General features: G+C 39.6%; 2 non-coding genes and 1 pseudogene across 2 annotated transcripts; all 3 read right to left on the reverse strand.

Annotated features, from left to right (window-relative positions):
- Positions 1-606: 606 nt before the first annotated feature.
- LOC138077330 (U6atac minor spliceosomal RNA) lies at positions 607-732 on the reverse strand. Its single transcript, XR_011144777.1, has one exon. It is a non-coding gene; the product is annotated as a U6atac minor spliceosomal RNA (small nuclear RNA).
- A 6,825-nt stretch (positions 733-7,557) lies between these two features.
- TRNAW-CCA (transfer RNA tryptophan (anticodon CCA)) lies at positions 7,558-7,629 on the reverse strand. Its single transcript has one exon. It is a non-coding gene; the product is annotated as a tRNA-Trp (tRNA).
- An 8,800-nt stretch (positions 7,630-16,429) lies between these two features.
- Positions 16,430-17,925, reverse strand: LOC138077091 (vasculin-like protein 1 pseudogene; annotated as a pseudogene).
- Positions 17,926-18,852: the final 927 nt, after the last annotated feature.

Raw genomic sequence — 18,852 nt, forward strand, 5'->3', positions numbered from 1 at the left:
GTTCAGCTTTGGAAAGTTTTACTTTTCTAAGAATTTGTCCATTCCTTCCAAGTTGTCCATTTTATTAGCACATAGTTGCTGATGGTAGTCTCTTGTGAGCCTTTGTATTTCTGTGTTGTCTGTTGTGATTTCTCCATTTTCATTTCTAATTTTGTTGATTTGATTCTTCTCCCTTTTTTTCTTGATGAGTCTGGCTAATGTTTTGTCTATTTTATTTATCTTCTCAAAGAACCAGGTTTTAGCTTTGTTGATTTTTGCTATGGCTCCTTTGTTTCTTTTTCATTTATTTCTGCCCTAATTTTTATAATTTCTTTCCTTCTACTAACCCTGGGGTTCTTCATTTCTTCTTTTTCTAGTTGCTTTAGGTATAGAGTTGGGTTATTCATTTTATTTTTCTCTTGTTTTTTTGAGGTAAGCTTGTATTTCTATGAAACTTCCCCTTAGCACTGCTTTTACTGAATCCCATAGTTTGAGGTTGTTGTGTTTTCATTTTCATTCATTTCTATGCATATTTTGATTTCTTCTGTGATTTGTTGTTTATTCAGAAGCGTGTTTAGCCTCCATGCGTTTGTATCTTTAATAGTTTTCTTCCTGGAGTTGACATCTAAAAAACAGTGGTTTGATGCCACCAAGAAGGTGGTAATGCTTTAACCATATGAATGTTGTCAGGCTAGAGAGCTTCTTCCTTCCTTGTCAAGGGGAGTGCTAACCTTCTCTCCTTTTATACAACACATCAATCTTGTATTTTAACAAAAAAGATAACAAGTCCTGGGTTTCAAGTATTCTGGTAGCAACATTTATTTATATAGAATTTTAAAATATTGATTTATTTTTATTGTACTTAACAGTCATCTTTTATTTATGGCAAGTGAAGCTAGTTTTCTAACTATGATAAGAAAATAATATCTTTAAAATATATGTACTTTAAGAGGGAAAGTACTTGATTTAAAAATATAATAAGTAAATAATAGTAAAATTGCTAGTTACGGTGAATATATTGCTATAGAAATTCATTGAGAAATAATTATTGTAGAATACTGCCATATTCTTCTTTCTAAATATTATGGTGTTAGGAACAAGATTGATATTGCTCTAACTTTTCATACCCAAACAATAGGTAATATAATCACTGCAAGATAGCCAAATTACCTAAAGATGATGCATTCTACTCACAAAAATTCTATTTAGATCCTTGGAGTAAAATCTCATTTTTTTCCCCCAGGCTATCCTCAATTTGATAAAAGACTTTAAAGGTTTTTTGAGACATAATTCATGTACCATCCAATTTATTTATTTAAATGCTTTATTAAAGTATATTCACAGAGCTGTGCAACCATTATCATAATATATCTTACAAAATTTTCATCACTCTTTGCAAAAAATGTATACTTATTAGTAGTCACTTCCAACTTCTCCCCAAACCTCATGTCTCAGGCACCAGGCAAGCACCCATTTCTTCTCTGTTAGTTTAGATTAACTTATTCTGGACATTTTGTATATATGGACGCATACAGTGTGCAGTCTTTTGTGACTGGCTTCTTTCACTTAGCCTAATGTTTTCAAGGTGCATCCTTGTTGTAGCAAGTATTGGTACTTTATCCCTTTTATTGCCAAATAATATCCCAGGTGGCGCTAGTGGTAAAGAATCCACCTGCCAGTGCAGGAGATGAAAGAGACGCAGGTTTGATCCCTGGGTTGGGAAAAGCCCCTGGAGTAGGAAATGACACCAGTATTCTTGCCTGGAAAATTCCATGGACAGAGGAGCCTAGTGGGCTATAGTCCATTGGACCTGGAAAGATTTGGACATGACTGAGCACACACACACACACACACACACATACACACACACACACACACTATTCTATTGTATAGATATATCCCATTTTATTTATCCATTCATCATTTGATGGACATTTGGGCTGTTTCCACTTTTTAGCTATTATGAATAATGCTGCTCTGAATATTTGTGTATTTTTGTGTGGGCATATGTATTCATTTCTCTTGATAAATATCTAGCTGTGAAATTCCTGGATCATATGGTAATTCTGCGTTTGGTTCTTTGGGGAACTGCCAAACTGTATTCCAAAATGGCTACACTATTTTTGCCTTTCTACCAATAGTGTTTGAGAGTTCCAATTTCTCTACATCTTCACCGACACTAGTGACCGACGCTTTGATCACAGCAGTTCTAGCTGGATGTGAAATGATATCTCATTGCAGTGCTGATTTTTATTTTTGTGTGCTTACTGGCCATTCAGATTTCTTCTCTAGAGAAATCACTGGTCTGATCATTTGCTCATTTTTAAATGGGTTATTTATCCTTATGTTACTGAATCCTTTATATATTCTAGATATGAGTCCTTCATCAGATCTATGACTTAAAAATATTTTCTCTCATTTTGAGGACTGTCTTTTTGCTTTCCTGGTACTATATATATTTTTTTCAGGATTCCATGAAATAGCTTTCACAACCTCAGAATTCCATTTTTCCATCCATTTCATTATACAACTCATTGAGGTAAGACCCAAGTCTTGATTGATTTACTTTCTCAGGTTATGAGCAGAAGAATTTTCTGTGGTGTGAACCAAAATTAATTGAAGACCTAGTAGGAAATATGTGTTTTTTCACTGGCTAACAAATTTATTCTTATTTAATAGGGTCTTATGTGTTGGTTTATTGATTATACCAAAGCTTTTGACTGTGTCACAATAAACTGGGGAAAATTCTGAAAGAGATGGGAATACCAGACCACCTGACCTGCCTCTTGAGAAACCTGTATGCAGGTCAGGAAGCAACAATTAGAACTGGACATGGAACAACACACTGGTTCCAAATAGGAAAAAGAGTACATCAAGACCGTATATTGTCACCCTGCTTATTTAACTTATATGCAGAGTACATCATGAGAAAAGCTGGGCTGGAAGAAGAATAAGCTGGAATCAAGATTGCTGGGAGAAATATCAATAACCTCAGCTATGCAGATGACACCACCCTTATGGCAGAAAGTGAAGAACTACAGAGCCTCTTGATGAAAGTGAAAGATGAGAGCGAAAAAGTTGGCTTAAAGCTCAACATTCAGAAAACTAAGATCATGGCATCTGGTCCCATCACTTCATGGGAAATAGATGGGGAAACAGTGGAAACAGTGGCTGACTATTTTTCTGGGCTCTAAAATTACTGCAGATGGTGATTGCAGCAATGAAATTAAAAGATGCTTACTCCTTGGAAGGAAAGTTATGACCAACCTAGACAGCATATTAAAAAGCAGACACATTACTTTGTCAACAAAGGTCCATCTAGGCAAGGCTATGGTTTTTCCAGTGGTCATGTATGGATGTGAGAGATAGACTGTGAAGAAGGCTGAGCACCGAAGAATTGATGCTTTTGAACTGTGGTGTTGGAGAAGACTCTTGAGCATCCCTTGGACTGCAAGGAGATAAAACCAGTCCATTCTAAAGGAGATCAGTCCTGGGTGTTCTTTGGAAGGACTGATGTTGAAGCTGAAACTCCAATACTTTGGCCACTTGATGCAAAGAGCTGACTCATTTGAAAAGACCCTGATGCTGGGAAAGATTGAGGGCAGGGGGAGGAGGGGACGACAGAGGATGAGATGGTTGGATGGCATCACCGACTCAATGGACATGGGTTTGGGTGGACTCTGGGAGTTGGTGATGGACAGGAAGGCCTGGTGTGCTGTGGTTCATGTGGTCACAAAGAGCTGGACATGACTGAGCGACTGAACTGAGATCAACTGAACTATGTTTTGAGGCTTGGGACCATGACTGATGATTCTCCTTAAAAGAGAATGTGGCTTTGGAAAACATGTTGAGAAATCTATATCCTTTTAAATAGTGACTTCAATACTGCTTCTGTTTCAATGACAGATTTATACGCTTTCAGAAAAGAATTTTATTTAAGATGATATATTCACTTTCCATTACACACACACACACACACACACACACACACACACACATCACTCCTTTCATGCTAAAACAGCAACAACAACAACAAAAATCCCAATACTAACTTTCCCTGTTTGCTTTGGAAAAGTCTGGATATTTCAGAATACTCTGAGTTACATTGCACCAGAGTGTACTCAACTGGTAGGTGGACATAGTTATCTTATGATTAGTTTGCTCAGTCAGTGAGAGAACCAAGGTGGGTGACTACACTTAATTAGCTTTGCCTCTTTTTTGACTTGCAATCTGTGCCTTGGATTATAGCTGATTTGAATTTCTTCTTTTATATTAATATCACTGATATAACAATACATCATAATGTTTTAAGGGAGATTAATTATATTAATGTATATGCCTTGTTCAGTGCCTGGCTTAGAGTAGGTGCTGAGTGAAGATTTATTAACTTCTTTTTTTTTTCTTAATTTGGGCTACAGAGGCTCAAGTCTTAAGAGTGTGTCTAGATTAACTCCATGGAGGAAACAGCTTATACAAAATGCCTTGTGGATCAGGCATCTGCATACACAACAAGAGAACACACTGCAAGCGTATTTCTCCTTAAGGATTGGATGGGAGGGGGGAGGAAGCAATAAGTTATCAGGTATATGGCATGCTTAGAAAGGCCAGACTCTGACTCAGAGGCCGCAGTTTGCCTGGCACCCCTTGGGTGGCCAGTGGAAACACACGCAGATCAGAGGACTGGCTCTGGCCCCTGGCTCCCTGTGCGATCTCTCCAGGAACATCTGCTTTATGAAAAGAAGCAGATCAAATGGCTCAAGAAAAGATCAGGGTCAGAAGGGAAAAATGAAGTCTCTTAAGCCCTAGGCTTAAATTCATTTCCCCCAAAAAGGCATGTGGTGTACTTACTAGCATTTTTTAGTGGAATGTAATTCTTTGACATTGGTGTGATTGTCTGGGATGTGCTTCAAGATGGGGTGTATAACTTGAAAGAGTCTTCAGATCAGCCTGAGTGGGTGGGGGTGGGGTTGTCGCCTTTTCTTTATGGTTCATGATTTTGTTTCAGCTCTGGGTGATCTTCTTTGATAAGAACTTCTCATTCGCAGACATTCAGACAGACCATGTGGCATAAAATGAAGCTTAAGGAATTCAACGGCACACATTTTTTGAACATCTAGTTGCTGGAAAGCTGTGTGTAAGGTTCCATGGAGATTACAGATTGATAGGTATCTGAAAATTTAGTTGCTTAGTTGTGTCTGACTCTTTGTGACTCCATGGACTGTAGCCTGCCAGGCTGCTTTCTCCATGGGATTCTCCAGTCAAGAATCCTGGAGTGGGTTGCCATTCCCTTCTTCAGGGGATCTTCCCAACCCAGGGATCAAACCCAGTCTCCTGCATTGCAGGTGGACTCTTTACCGTCTGAGCCACCAGGGATAGGTATGTGATGCAATCTCTTTTTCAAGAAGCTGGCATTGACATAAACAAGCCATCTGTGATGGTTAGTTTGAGGTATAGGATTGATTAGGTTATAGTGCCTAGTTATTTAAACAACCACTAATCCAGATATTGCTGTGAAGGTATTTTGTAAATATAGTTAATATGTACAATAAGTTGATTTTAAGGAGATTAGCCTTGATCATGTGGATGGGTCTCATCCAATTGATTGAAAACTTAGAAAAAACTGAAGTTTCCCAAATAAGAAATAATTCTACCTCAAAATTACACCAATTTGTACCTGAATTTCCAGCCTGCTGCTCTGCCCTACACATTTCAGATTGACCAGCCTCCACAATTGAGTGAGTCAATTTCTTTCTTTCTTTTTTTTTTGAGTGAGCCAATTTCTTAAAATTTATTTATCTACCTACCTCTCTATTATCTATCTATCTACTTACCTATCAGGCTTCCTTGTTGGTTTAGCGGTGAAGAATCAGCCTGCAATGCAGGAGATGCGGGTTCCAATTTTGGTTTGGGAAGATTCCCATGGCACCTCACTCCAGTATTCTTATTGGGAAAATCCTATGGACAGAGGGGCCTGGCAGGCTACGGCCCACGGGGTCACAAACAGTCAGACACGACTGAAGTGACTTGGCATGCACACATCTACATGTCATCTGTCTATCACCTGTTGATCTTGTTTCTCTGGAGAACTGTGACTGATGCAGTACCAAGATAACTCTAATACAAGTCAGAAGAACGTGTGCTCCATGAAAGCAACGAGTCTGTCTTGAACACTTGTATGTCTCAACAATGAAGACAATGCCTGGCACATGCTTGGTGCTCAACAAACACTTCCTGGATAGCTGACTGAAAAAATGTGACAAGGACAATAAGAATAGCACAGCATGTTATAATTCCCAGAAGAAAAGTCACAGAAATCTTAAAATCAAGCTTTAACGTCAATTTTTATTCTCATTTTCCCCTTCCAAACCCAGAATTTAGCAAGTGTGACATGATTCTGGGTCCAAACCAAGGATAGCCCATTCCACTTGCCGGTGGTTAGGTTAAGAATGGGTGAGTGCCCCTATTATGGACTGTGAGATGTTAGGAAGAAGTTTAGTAGGTGCCACTGGGAAAGGTTTCATTCTCATAAAACAAAGATCCCTTCTCTGGTTACAAAGTTAATTGTGTATGATGCTTTAAGTTCCTGCAGCCATCTTTACCAGCTGGAGAAGGGTTGAGCCAAGAGAACTGCAGAGAAATAGAGTGAGGGTCCTGAAGTAGCACATCTGGAGCTCACCTTAACTCTCAACATTTTTTTGTGTGTGACAGAATACAATTTCCTACTCTTTAAAACAGTTTGAATCATAGCATTTTGTTATCTGGGCTTAAAAGCATCATTTTTTTTTTTTTTTTTGCTAAGAAAATTGTATTTTGTTTTATTTTAGTAATACATCTTGATTCACTAAATGGATTCAAAAGTATGAAAAAATGGCCAGTAATGGCCAGTAGTTAAAAAAATCTGTTTTGTATCACCATGGATAAACTGCTTTCTAGGGTACTTTGGCCATTGCTTTATGTTAGTTAAGTTATTCTTTAACTGTGAAGGTTAGTAAAAGTCATGGAAAAGCTTTTGAAGAATCAGAAAGAACATAAAAGTGCCCATATGTCAAGAGTGGAACAAAGTTGAAGAAACTATTAACACAAGCTAGTGTTTTTCACTCTGAAGCCAGTGGAGGTTATTTTCAAGGATTCTGCAGATAGCAAACCATCTAATCATCAACAGCTCTTTACTTTTCCTGAATTATGGGACACCCAGATACTCCTCCTAAGAGCCTTCAGGGGATACTATGAAGGTATGGTGGAGATGGGAAGATTATGTTGTGTCTGTCTTCTTATTCTGTTCTTTAGAGGTTGTCAGGACTATGTCAGGCCTGAAGTTTTAACCTTACTTGTAAATTAGCAAGCTGATCTGCCACAATGTCATGGATGATGGCAGAAGTGACATTAGGTACATATATAAACTCTATGAGTATTTCTCATTGCATGTAAAGTGTTAAGCTTTATAGGTGAAGGTGAAGTCGCTCAGTCGTGTCCAACTCTTTGTGACCCCGTGGACTATAACCTACTAGGCTTCTCCATCCATGGGATTCTCCAGGCAAGAATACTGGAATGGATTGCCATTTCCTTCTCCAGGGGATCTTCCCGACCCAGGGATCGAACCTGGGTCTCCCGCATTGGAGGCAGACGCTTTAACCTCTGAGCCACCAGGGAAGATACTTTATAGGAATAACAGTGCATTTCTATTCTTCTGCCCATGGAATTTGCTCTGTACTTTGGTGACAACATTTAGGGAAGTGTAGTAGACTTGCAGGGAGATCAAAAACACTATATGATTTGATCATGAGTGAGAAGGAGGTATTTGTAACAAAGGCTCTTTTCTGAAAGCAGCTGCCTGTGGTAGAGTAGGGACTTGAAACTGGGGAGTCTTGCTTCTGTCTGTATTCTGACTGTTTACTTGCTAGTGATCAGAGGATCACCTTGGTTCTAGAGTCTTTCCATTTTGTAGTTCCAGTTCTTTCCTGATGTTTAGCTGTATCATCTTATATAGTATGTAATATCTTCACATCTTTTTAATAAAGTCCCTGTGAAGGTGGCTGGAGTTAGTTTCTGTTACTTGTCTACAGACCCTAAAGCTGGGAAAAATTGAAGGCAAAAGGAGAAGGTGATGGCAGAGGATGATTATATGGCATCACTGGCTCAATGGAAATGAATCTGAGCAAACTCAGAGACAGTGGAGGACAGAAGAGCCTGGCAGGTTACAGTCCATGGAGTCACAAAGAGTCAGACATGACAGCAATTGAACAACAACCACATTTAACTAAGACAGTTGGCTTATGAAAGAAAAAGCATTGAAGACTCCATGATTGCTTTTTCAGATATAAAAAGTCAACACTATTCTGCAACTGTATAGAATACAACAGAACATGAGTTTAATTTTCTAGAAAAAGTGTTTTGTTAGACCGTTGGAGCTCATAAAAAAAGCCTAATCAGCAAGAGAAAACTATGGATTCAGTTCTTGAGATCTCCAAAAACTAGATCAATTACAAATCTTTGTGAATCAGGAAATTAGAGTAAAGATCTCTTGAGGGCCTTTCCAGTTATATACTTCTAAAAATAAAAGATTGTATGAATCCAGGATTTGGAGAGCAGAGAGTGGAGAGGTTGACAAAAGGAGGCTCTCAGGGGACCTAATTTGAACTGAATGGATCCCCTAAATATGGTCTCTATGATCATTAATTTTATGTGTCAACTAGACTGGGCTAAGGGATGCCCAGGTAGCTGATAGAACATAATTTCTGAGTATGTCTATGAGGATGTTTCTGGAAAAGATTAACATTTGAATCTGTAGACTGAGTAAAGAAGCTCCACCTTCACCAATGTGGGAGGGAACATCATATCTATTGAGGGCCCCAGTAGAACACAAAAGCTGGGGGAAGGTCACTTTTTGAGCTGGGATATCCACCTCTCCCACCCTTGGACATCAAAGCTCCTCTTTCCCAGGATTTCGGACTTTAGGACTTGGTTTTCAAGCTTTTGACTTTGGGTTGAACTACACTATTGGCTCTTCTGGTTCTTTGTATGCAGTTGATAGCTCATGGGACTTCTCAGCCTCCATAGTAGCCTAATCTAATTTCTATAATAAATCTCCTTATATGTTTACATTTATTTCTATATATCTCCTATTGCTTCTGTTTCTCTGGAGAGCCCTGACAACAGGGCTGTGAATCCTGAGAACAGTCTCCAATTCAACCTTCTCATTTGGTGAAAATCTTTCAGATAGGGAAAATGAGGTAGAAGGAATGATGTCTGCTATAGCCTGAGTTCTCTGAGATTCTCTGCTGAGTCTGAAGTTACCTTCACTTTTCCACTTTTTCCAGCTATGTGGAAAGCTGTCATTTGATTCTGTTGATGCTGACAACTGCAGAACTCATAGGAGGATGTTAAATTACATTAAACTTATTATTATTATTTTTTTTTTAGAACTTATCAGCATTTTACATTTTGAGTTGTGGGGAGCAGATGCTTCTTGATAAGTTTAAATCATTAAATGAATGATTTGTGACTCAGCTGCTCATTGGAAATCTTTTATCTAAATCACATGACAGCCTTCAGGCAGCCTCACCAGAACACGGCATTCTTTCCTGGCTAGCACATTTCAGAAGGGACTTCATTTCTTTGAGTAACTACAAAGAGTAACTGGAATGTTATCAGGGCCCATGATGTGATTTATGTCAAAAGTAAACCACATGGATCTTGTGCTGTCTTGAAGAATTTACTTAATCAAAGACTTAAACCTCTAAGGGGAGATTACCAAAAATTCTTCCCATTTGAGACAACCACTGGAATGTGAGACATGGTCTCTGATGCTTGTTGGGCTACTAAGGCACTCTTTGGCTCACTACACATATTTCTAGTGCATAAAAACCTATGGGGGGGGGGGCTCGGTGTGGTGCTCTGTGATCACCTAGAAGGGTGAGATGATGGACTGTGAGGAAGGTTCAAGAGGAAGGGAATATATGTATACATATAGCTAATTCACTTCATTGTGCGGTAGAAGCTAACACAATATTGTAAAACAGTTATACTCCAAAAAAAAAAAAAAAAAAAAGACAAAACACACACACACAAAACCTATGGGGAGATTTGGACAACTTAGTTCCCAAAGAGTAGTAGTCACTGCAAGAGAGGTAGATGGAGGAAATGAATTCCCATTAAATAAGAAAAAATATCAGCAAGCAGCAACTGTGGTTCTCTTAGCTTTAGGTCATGTGAACATCTTGAAGGTCAAATTTTTCTAGAAGCTTTTTTGTTTTCCTAAGTTGTTTCAGTCGTGTCCGACCCTCTGTGACCCCAGAGATGGCAGCCCACCAGGCTCCGCCGTCCCTGGGATTCTCCAGGCAAGAACACTGGAGTGGGTTGCCAAAGCTTTGGCTTCCCCCAAATTCTGTGACAGAATAATGACACATACTTGTCATTTGAGAGCCACTGTGCTATAATAAAATGGTGTCAGGACTTGGTGTCTCTGGGTACATATTCTGTAGATTTGAGAAGTTCTTTGGCTTCCCTGTGCTTTCATTTTCTCATCTATCAGTCAGTTCAGTTCAGTCACTCAGTTGTGTCTGACTCTTTGCGACCCTATTGACTCCAGCACCCCAGGCTGTCCACCATCCCTGTCTGTCACCAACTCCTGGAACTTGCTCAAACTCATATCCATCGATTCAGTGATGCCATCCAGCTGTCTCATTCTCTGTCATCCCCTTCTCCTCCTGCTTTCGGTCTTTCCCAGTATCAGAGTCTTTTCCAATGAGTCAGTTCTTCGCATCACGTGGCCAAAGTATTGGAGTTTCAGCTCCAGCATCAGTCCTTCCAATGAATATTCAGGACTGATTTCCTTTAGGATGGACTGGTTGGATCCCCTTGCAGTCCAAGGGACTCTCAAGAGTCTTCTCCAAAACCACAGTTCAAAAATATCAATTCTTCAGCGCTCAGACCTCTTTATAGTCCAACTCTCACATCCATACATGAATATTGGAAAAACCATAGCTTTGACTAGATGGACCTTTGTTGGCAAAGTAATGTCTCTGCTTTTTAATATTCTGTCTAGGTTGGACACAAGTTTTCTTCCAAGGAGCAAGTGTCTTTTAATTTCATGGCTGCAGTCACCACCTGCAGTGATTTTGGAGCCTGAAAACATAAAGTCTCTCACTTTTCCCACTGTTTCCCCATCTATTTGCCATGAAGTGATGGGACCAGATGCCATGATCTTAGTTTTCTGAATTTGAGCTTTAAGCCAACTTTTAAACTTTCCTCTTTTACTTTCATCAAGAGGCTCTTTAGTTCTTCTTCACTTTCTGCCATAAGGGTGGTGTCATCTGCATATCTGAGGTTATTGATATTCCTCCTGGCAATCTTGATTCCAGCTTGTCCTTCATCCAGCCCTGCATTTTGCATGATGTAGTCCAGATATAAGTTAAATAAGTAGGGTGACAATATACAGCCTTGACATACTCCTTTTCCTATTTGGAACCAGTCTGTTGTTCCATGCCCAGTTCTAACTGTTGCTTCCTGAGTTACAAGTTTCTCAAGAGGCAGGTCAGGTGGTCTGGTATTCCCATCTCTTTCAGAATTTTCCACAGTTTGTTGTGATCCACACAGTCAAAGGCCTTGGTATAGTCAATAAACCAGAAGTAGATGTTTTTCTGGAACTCTCTAGCTTTTTCAATGATCCAACAGATGTTGGCAATTTGATCTCTGGTTCCTCTTTGCCTTTTCTAAATCCTGCTTGAACATCTAGAAGTTCACAGTTCACGTACTGTTGAAGCTGGGCTTGGAGAATTTTGAGCATTCCTTTGCTAGTGTGTGAGATAAGTGAAATTGTGAGGTAGTTAGAGCATTCTTTGGCATTGCTTTTCTTTGGCATTGGAATGAATACTGACCTTTTTCAGTCCTGTGGCCACTGGGGAATTTTCCAGATTAGCTGGCATATTGAGTGCAGCACTTTCAGTTCACAGCATCATCTTTCAGGATTTGAAATAGTTTAACTGGAATTCCATCAAAAATGATACCTCCCAAATTGTTAGGAAGCTCAGTGGGAACTCTGTAAGTGACAGCACTGACCAGCTGTAAGGCCCAGGGCAGGCCTTGTTATCACTGCCTGCAGTGGCAGAGGCTGACTCTCATGTCTGACCACTTGTGTTTGGATCCAGGCCCAGCCCATTCAGTGGGAAATTAAATTTGAAATTTGATGCCATCCAGAAATTAAATTTGACAGATAACTTACATAATCTTGAACAGTTATCCATCCTGATCCTCCATGTTAAAAAATATCTAAAATTCTGATAATAGACTAATAACTATTTCATGAGGTGGGTGGGGGTAGTAAATGAATATGGGAAATTTCTTGATTTGGTTTATGTTAAGTTCAGTACATAATTTTTTGTTTTGAAAATGTACTTTTTATTGAAGTACAGTGTTGTGTAATTACTGCTGTATAGCACTTTGCTGTATAGCAAAGTGACTCAGTTATACATATGCATGTATATTCTTTTTCATATTCTTTTCCATTATAGTTTATCACACTGATAGTGAATGTAGTTCCCTGCGCTCTACAGAAGAACCTTGTTTATCCATTCTATGCATACCAGTTTGCATCTGCTAATCCCAAACTCCCAATCCATCTCTCTCCTTCCCTTTGGCAACCACCAATCTATACTCTATGTCACTGATTCTGTTTCAATAGATAGGTTCAATTGTGTTATATTTTAGATTCTACATGTAAGCAATATCATATGGTATTTGTCTTTCTCTCTGTGATTTTCTTCACTTAGTATGATAATCTCCAGTTGCATCCATGTTGCTACAAATAAGTCAATACTTAACTTCTACCATTACTGGCAGTATTTCAGATTATATAGCTAAATATTCTACCTTTAATTAGTTCTCATTTCTGAATTTTTCTCATCTTTAATGACCTAACCACAAACACTTTTCATTTTTAAACTGGCAGTTGGGGAAATATTTGTCTTTCCTCTTAAATAGTCTTTTAAAAATAACATGGAATTTGGAATGGAGGTATATTATCACAAATAGTTTTTTCCTGGTTAAGTGTTTAAAGTGGAAGGAGAAATGGAAGGAGAGAAGAGTTTACTGTTTTTCCTATTGTTATTTCATGTGTATATTCATGTATATATTCATGTGTATATTTCATGTGACCATAGTTACAGTATTGTCTTGAGAAGAACCAATCTTTTAGCTTTATCTTTTGCATTACTTTCATATGATCTCAATGTCTGGTACATATTTTTAAGAAGGTTCATTTATCTGGATTGAAAAAAATTCTGTTTCCAGTGCTACATGAAGGAAGGAGGTAATATTTTTATCTGCTTGGATTCACTTACTTCTCTAGAGCCACCCACTCACTAATTCAGAAAGACATTAATTTTCTTAACAAACATTGAGATCCCTATCAGCCACGTGCTATGCTGAAGGGTGGGAAGAAGAATATATAAGACGGACATTGTCCCTGCCTTCATGAGGCTTACATTCCAGTCTGATATCATACAATACCAACAGAAAGGTTTGCATATTAAGAAGAATTTTTCAGATCTACAATTGCAAGGTGCTCTCTAATTCTGATTATCTTTTGAGTTAATTACTTCCCCCTTTGTACCTTGCTTCCTCTTGTACAATGTCACAAACCTCTGTCCATAGTTCTTCAGGCACTCTGTCTATCAGATCTAATCCCTTGAATCTATTTGTCACTTCCACTGTAGAATCAGAAGGGATTTGATTTAGGTCATAACTGACCTAAAGTCAGGTCAGAGAAAGTAGGTCATCCCTACTTTCTTCAATTTAAGTCTGAATTTGGCAGTAAGGTGTTCAAGATCTGAGTCACTGTCAGTTCCCAGTCTTGTTTTGGCTGACTATAAAGAGCTTCTCCATCTTTGGCTCAAGGAATATAATCAAGTTGATTTTGGTATTGACCACCTGGTGATGTCCATGTGTAGAGTCTTCTCTTGTGTTGTTGGAAGAGGGTGTTTGCTATGACCAGTGTGTTCTCTTGGCAAAACTCTATTAGCTGTTGACCTGTTTCATTTTGTATTCCAAGGCCAAACTTGGCTGTTACTCCAGGTATCTCTTGACTTCCTACTTTGCATTCCAGTCTCTTATAATGAAAAGGACATCTTTTTTGGGGGTGTTAGTTTTGAAGGTCTTGTAGGTCTTCATAGAACTGCTCAACTTCAGCTTCTTCAGCATTACTGGTCAGGGCATAGACTTGGATTACTGTGATATTGAATGGTTTGCCTTGGAAATGAACAGAGATCATTCTGTCATTTTTGAGATTCCATCCAAGTACAGTGATCAAGACCATCCCCAAGAAAAAGAAATGCAAAAGGCAAAATGGTTGTCGGAGGAGGCCTTACAAATAGCTGTGAAAAGAAAAGAAGTGAAAGGCAAAGGAGAAAAGGAAAGATATAGCCATGTGAATGCAGAGTTCCAAAGAATAGCAAGGAGAGGAAACAAAGCCTTCCTCAGTGATCAGTGCCTAGAAATAGGAAAACGACAGAATGGGAAGAGCTCTCTTCATGGACATTAGAGATACCAAGAGAACATTTCATGCAAAGACAAGCTCAATAAAGGACAGAAATGGTATGGACCTAAGAGAGGCAGAAGATATTAAGAGGTGGCAAGAGTATACAGAAGAACTATACAAAAAAGATCTTCATGACCCAGATAACCACAATAGTGTGATAACTCACCTAGAGCCAGACATCCTGATAAGCGAAGTCAAGTGGGCCTTAGGAACATCACTTTGAGCAAAGCTAATGGTGGTGATGGAATTCCAGTTGAGCTATTTCAAATCTTAAGAGATGATGCTGTGAAAGTGCTGCACTCAATATGCCAGTAAATTTGGAAAACTCAGCTTGGCCACAGGATTGTAAAAGGTCATTTTTCATTCCAATCCCAAAGAAAGCCAATGCCAAAGAATGTTCAAACTACCTCACAATTGCACTCATCTCACACACTAGCAAAGGAATGCTCAAAATTCTCCAAGCCCGGCTTCAATAGTGCATGAATTGTGAACTTCCAGATGTTCAAGCTGGATTTAGAAAAGGCAGAGAGGAACCAGAGATCAAATTGCCAACATCTGTTGGATCATTGAAAAAGCTAGAGAGTTCCAGAAAAACATCTACTTCTGGTTTATTGACTATACCAAGGCCTTTGACTGTGTGGACCACAACAAACTGGAAAATTCTGAAAGAGATGGGAATACCAGACCACCTGACCTGCCTCTTGAGAAATTTGTATGCAGGTCAGGAAGCAACAGTTAGAAGTGGGCATGGAACAACAGACTGGTTCCAAATAGGAAAAGGAGTATGTCAAGGTCGTAGATTGTCACCCTGCTTATTTAACATATGCAGAATACATCATGAGAAACGCTGGGCTGGATGAAGCACAAGCTGGAATCAAGATTGCCGGGAGAAATATCAAGAACCTCAGATATGCATATGACACCACCCTTATGGCAGAAAGCAAAGAAAAATAAAGAGCCCCTTGATGAAAGTGAAATAGGAGAGTGAAAAACTTGGATTAAAACTCAACATTCAAAAAACTAAGATCATGGCATCTGGTCCCATCACTTCATGGGAAATAGATGGGGAAACAGTGGAAATAGTGATAGACTTTATTTTCTTGGTTTCCAAAATCACTGCACATGGTAACTGAAGTCATGAAATTAAAAGATACTTGCTCCTTGAAAGAAAAGTTTTTTTTTTTTTTACTGATGCAAAATATTTATTCCAAGTTAGTTATTTTATGCAGTAGCTTTCCCCCTCAACAGACTTGTGATAGCCACATCTTTTAAATCTGTAAATAATGTTATCAAAATAATCTTAATCTTTGAAATCTCACAAAAATTTATATTTTACAATCCACCCTGAATATCAAGGCTGTGAGAATAACACAACATTTCCTATATCCAAATATTTTACAGCTGTACCCAGAAAGAAAAAAAAAAAAAGGGAAAAAAAACACATATGCTTGGTTAAGGGCTAACGTTACCCGAGCAGCCAGAAATAAAATAAAATATCCAAATTATTAGCATTAATTTAATACAATTATAACTTCAATAGTCACTTTGTCATTGACAATGATTGCTTGAGCACAGAGGTGAGTGCCCCAAGGGCTGGTAGTAGAAGCTGTTGCTGCAGACCAGTGTCTCCTCCTCTGTGCACTGCCAGCTCCCACCTGTGCATTGTCCCATATACACTGTGTGTGTGTGTGCTTTAAAAATCTTTCCCACCACACAAAGTTCTCTCTATTAAGCAGACAACAGGGAAGAACAACAACAAAAGCTAAACAAGCCAATCGCTCGCTCTCTCTTTGGGATATGATTATTTCCCTTGTGCATGAAGTATTCAACAATAAAATAAGAAAAGGAAAAGGAAAAGAACGATTTCTTCTGTATAACCCCTAAACACACAAGCTGAGTTTACTGGGTCAGATTTAACTGTGAGCATTTATACGCCTACTTCCAGGCATCGTCATCAGATGTCTCACTGCTACTTGTCTCCGTGTCTGAGTCCTCAAACTCTGCCCTGCAAGTGCTTCTCCAAGGGGAGAATAGGCTGGAACTTCGACTCTGCAAGAAGCCATTCTTTCCAAAGCCATTTCTTCTCAGCTGCTCTGTCTTCATGTGGAACTCTCTGAGCTGGTCCTCTGTGAGGGGAAGACAATTCTGGTCATTTTCAGGATACTCCTGCCATTCCATTGCTTTCAGTAACCTGTGCTCTGCTTCCAAAGAGTGCGAGAGGGCCTCCCCATCCTCCTCTACAGGGAGCGCAAGACCATTCTGGTGGCAGCCTTCCTCCCCATTTTCCTTTGGTTCAGGTGTGCTGTTGTCCTCCGAATCTTCCAACTTCTCACACTCTCTGCTCTCTGAGAAGTCTCCATTCCGGTCATCCTTCAGAGTCTTCAGGAACTCGCTCTTCCTGTCAGTAGTTCGGTGGGTCAACTTGGTCAGACGAGAGGAGCTGATCTCAATCGGAGGAGTGGTGCTGGCGGGACTCTCTTTGGGAGAGCTTAAAACTACACCACCAGCCAGTACTACTGGTTTGGTAACAGAGATTGGACTGGTAAAAGCAGACTCTCGGCTAGAGGAAAGGGGTCCTGATTTGTGTTCCATTCTGTTAGCTTTCCACGCACTGGCCTTGGATGGAGGTGGTACAGGCTTAGGAACCAGGTTCTTATAGACACTTGGAACCATGGTTGACGATTTGTTTCCATTTGCATGGTGAGATCCTGGTGAGGTGAATGCAGCAGAGAAGGCAGCAGGAGGATCTTCTTTGGAAACTTTTTTGATGACTAGCATTTTGGAGGGTTGCTTGGCACTAGGTTGGGTTTTCCCACACTCCAGAAGGGGTCCCAATAGGTCTGCATGGCTGATTCTGTTTGCCAGCTTCTGGATTCAAAGAAGGAAAGTCCTCCTCTTCACACTGCAACTTTTCCACCTTATCTTCTTTCTTCTCTTCCCTAATATCTGTAGGTGGCTTTTCCTGAAAGGCACAGCCTTTCCAGGAATGGAAGCTGCCATTCCAATGGCGACGGTTTCCTGTGCCACCCCCACTACGCTGGCTCATGCCATCATGACCTCGTGAAGAGCCATGCCAACCAGATAGGTTCCCTGTGATTCCAGCATATGCTCGCTTAGAGACACCAGAGTCCACAGAATCATGGCGGAACAGGGAGGGCTGGTGCCATGAATCTCCTGCCATTCGAAGAGGTCCATTGTTGAAAAAGCCATCAGAGGAATTATGTCTACGACGGCTTACTCCAAATCTACCATCTCCTCGGGGTAGGTGCTCTCCGTGTTTTTCGAAAGTCGCTGTAGGTGACTTAGCTGACTGTGGTGTTGAGAAATTTAGCCAAGCAGGAACAAAGTCATGCTGCGCCATTTAGGTCCAGTGTCTCTTTTCAACAAGGTGAGGCATCCAACCTCATGGCCAGGATCCCAGAGTATAACCTCTGTGGTCCTGCTTCCTGAATTTCTTGAGTTTCCAGCTGGATTTCCACAAGGTTCTCTTGTTAAAAGGGTACTTAATTAGGCTGGCCAGCAGAAAGCCTTACGATGAAGCAAAAAGAATCCAGGCTCTGTGTGGATCAATCTCTCAGTCCCCTCAATTGCTCATCTTAAACTATCTAGTTCCTGACACGTTTCCCAAAGGGGAAGGGGAAAGGGGAAGGGGGAGGGGAACATAAAAAGTATTTGTTACATTTAAAAAATGGGGGGAAGGGGAAAGAGCTATATCAATGTTCACCTCATTCAACTTCCTTGAGTGATGGCACTATGATGTTGCTTAAATAGATAATACATGGACATTTGCACAGTGAATGCAAATACTGTTCATAACAAGGTCATAGCTTAGAAAGACAGAATGACTTTTGTTTGGTCAAATAATGTCATTGAAGTGATCGATCAAAAATAAAACACTGACGAGCTTTAAAAGATCTTCGGAGTAGTCAACTCTAGTAGCAAAACATCCACATTACAAAGCCCTTAATTTATATCTCATTATTCTTACACAGCTGGTAAAAACAGTCTGCAGGTATGAGTTTATATTTGTCTTATCCTTCAAAATCTAAGGACATAAGAAAGCTTGTTAAAAAAAAAAAAAAACAGGAACTTGATATGCTTTTCCCTCCAAGAATAGCAGCTTTCAAGGCAAATTTCTTGGTATAAAGCTCTCAAATGTTTCTTCTATTTCTTTGGTCTTCACTATTTATAAATTCACAGCAAAACTAAAACAAGTAGAAAGGCAGGGCTTAAGAACAGTCACGGAGAAAGCTCCAAAGTGAGGTTTTCTTCTCTTCAGTTTTCTGTATTTCACTCGTTCTGCCCGTTCCCAGAGACTAAACTGAGTTAATGGAAGGTAA

This window comes from Capricornis sumatraensis, chromosome 3 (assembly GCF_032405125.1).
Source record: "Capricornis sumatraensis isolate serow.1 chromosome 3, serow.2, whole genome shotgun sequence".
NCBI lineage: Eukaryota > Metazoa > Chordata > Mammalia > Artiodactyla > Bovidae > Capricornis > Capricornis sumatraensis.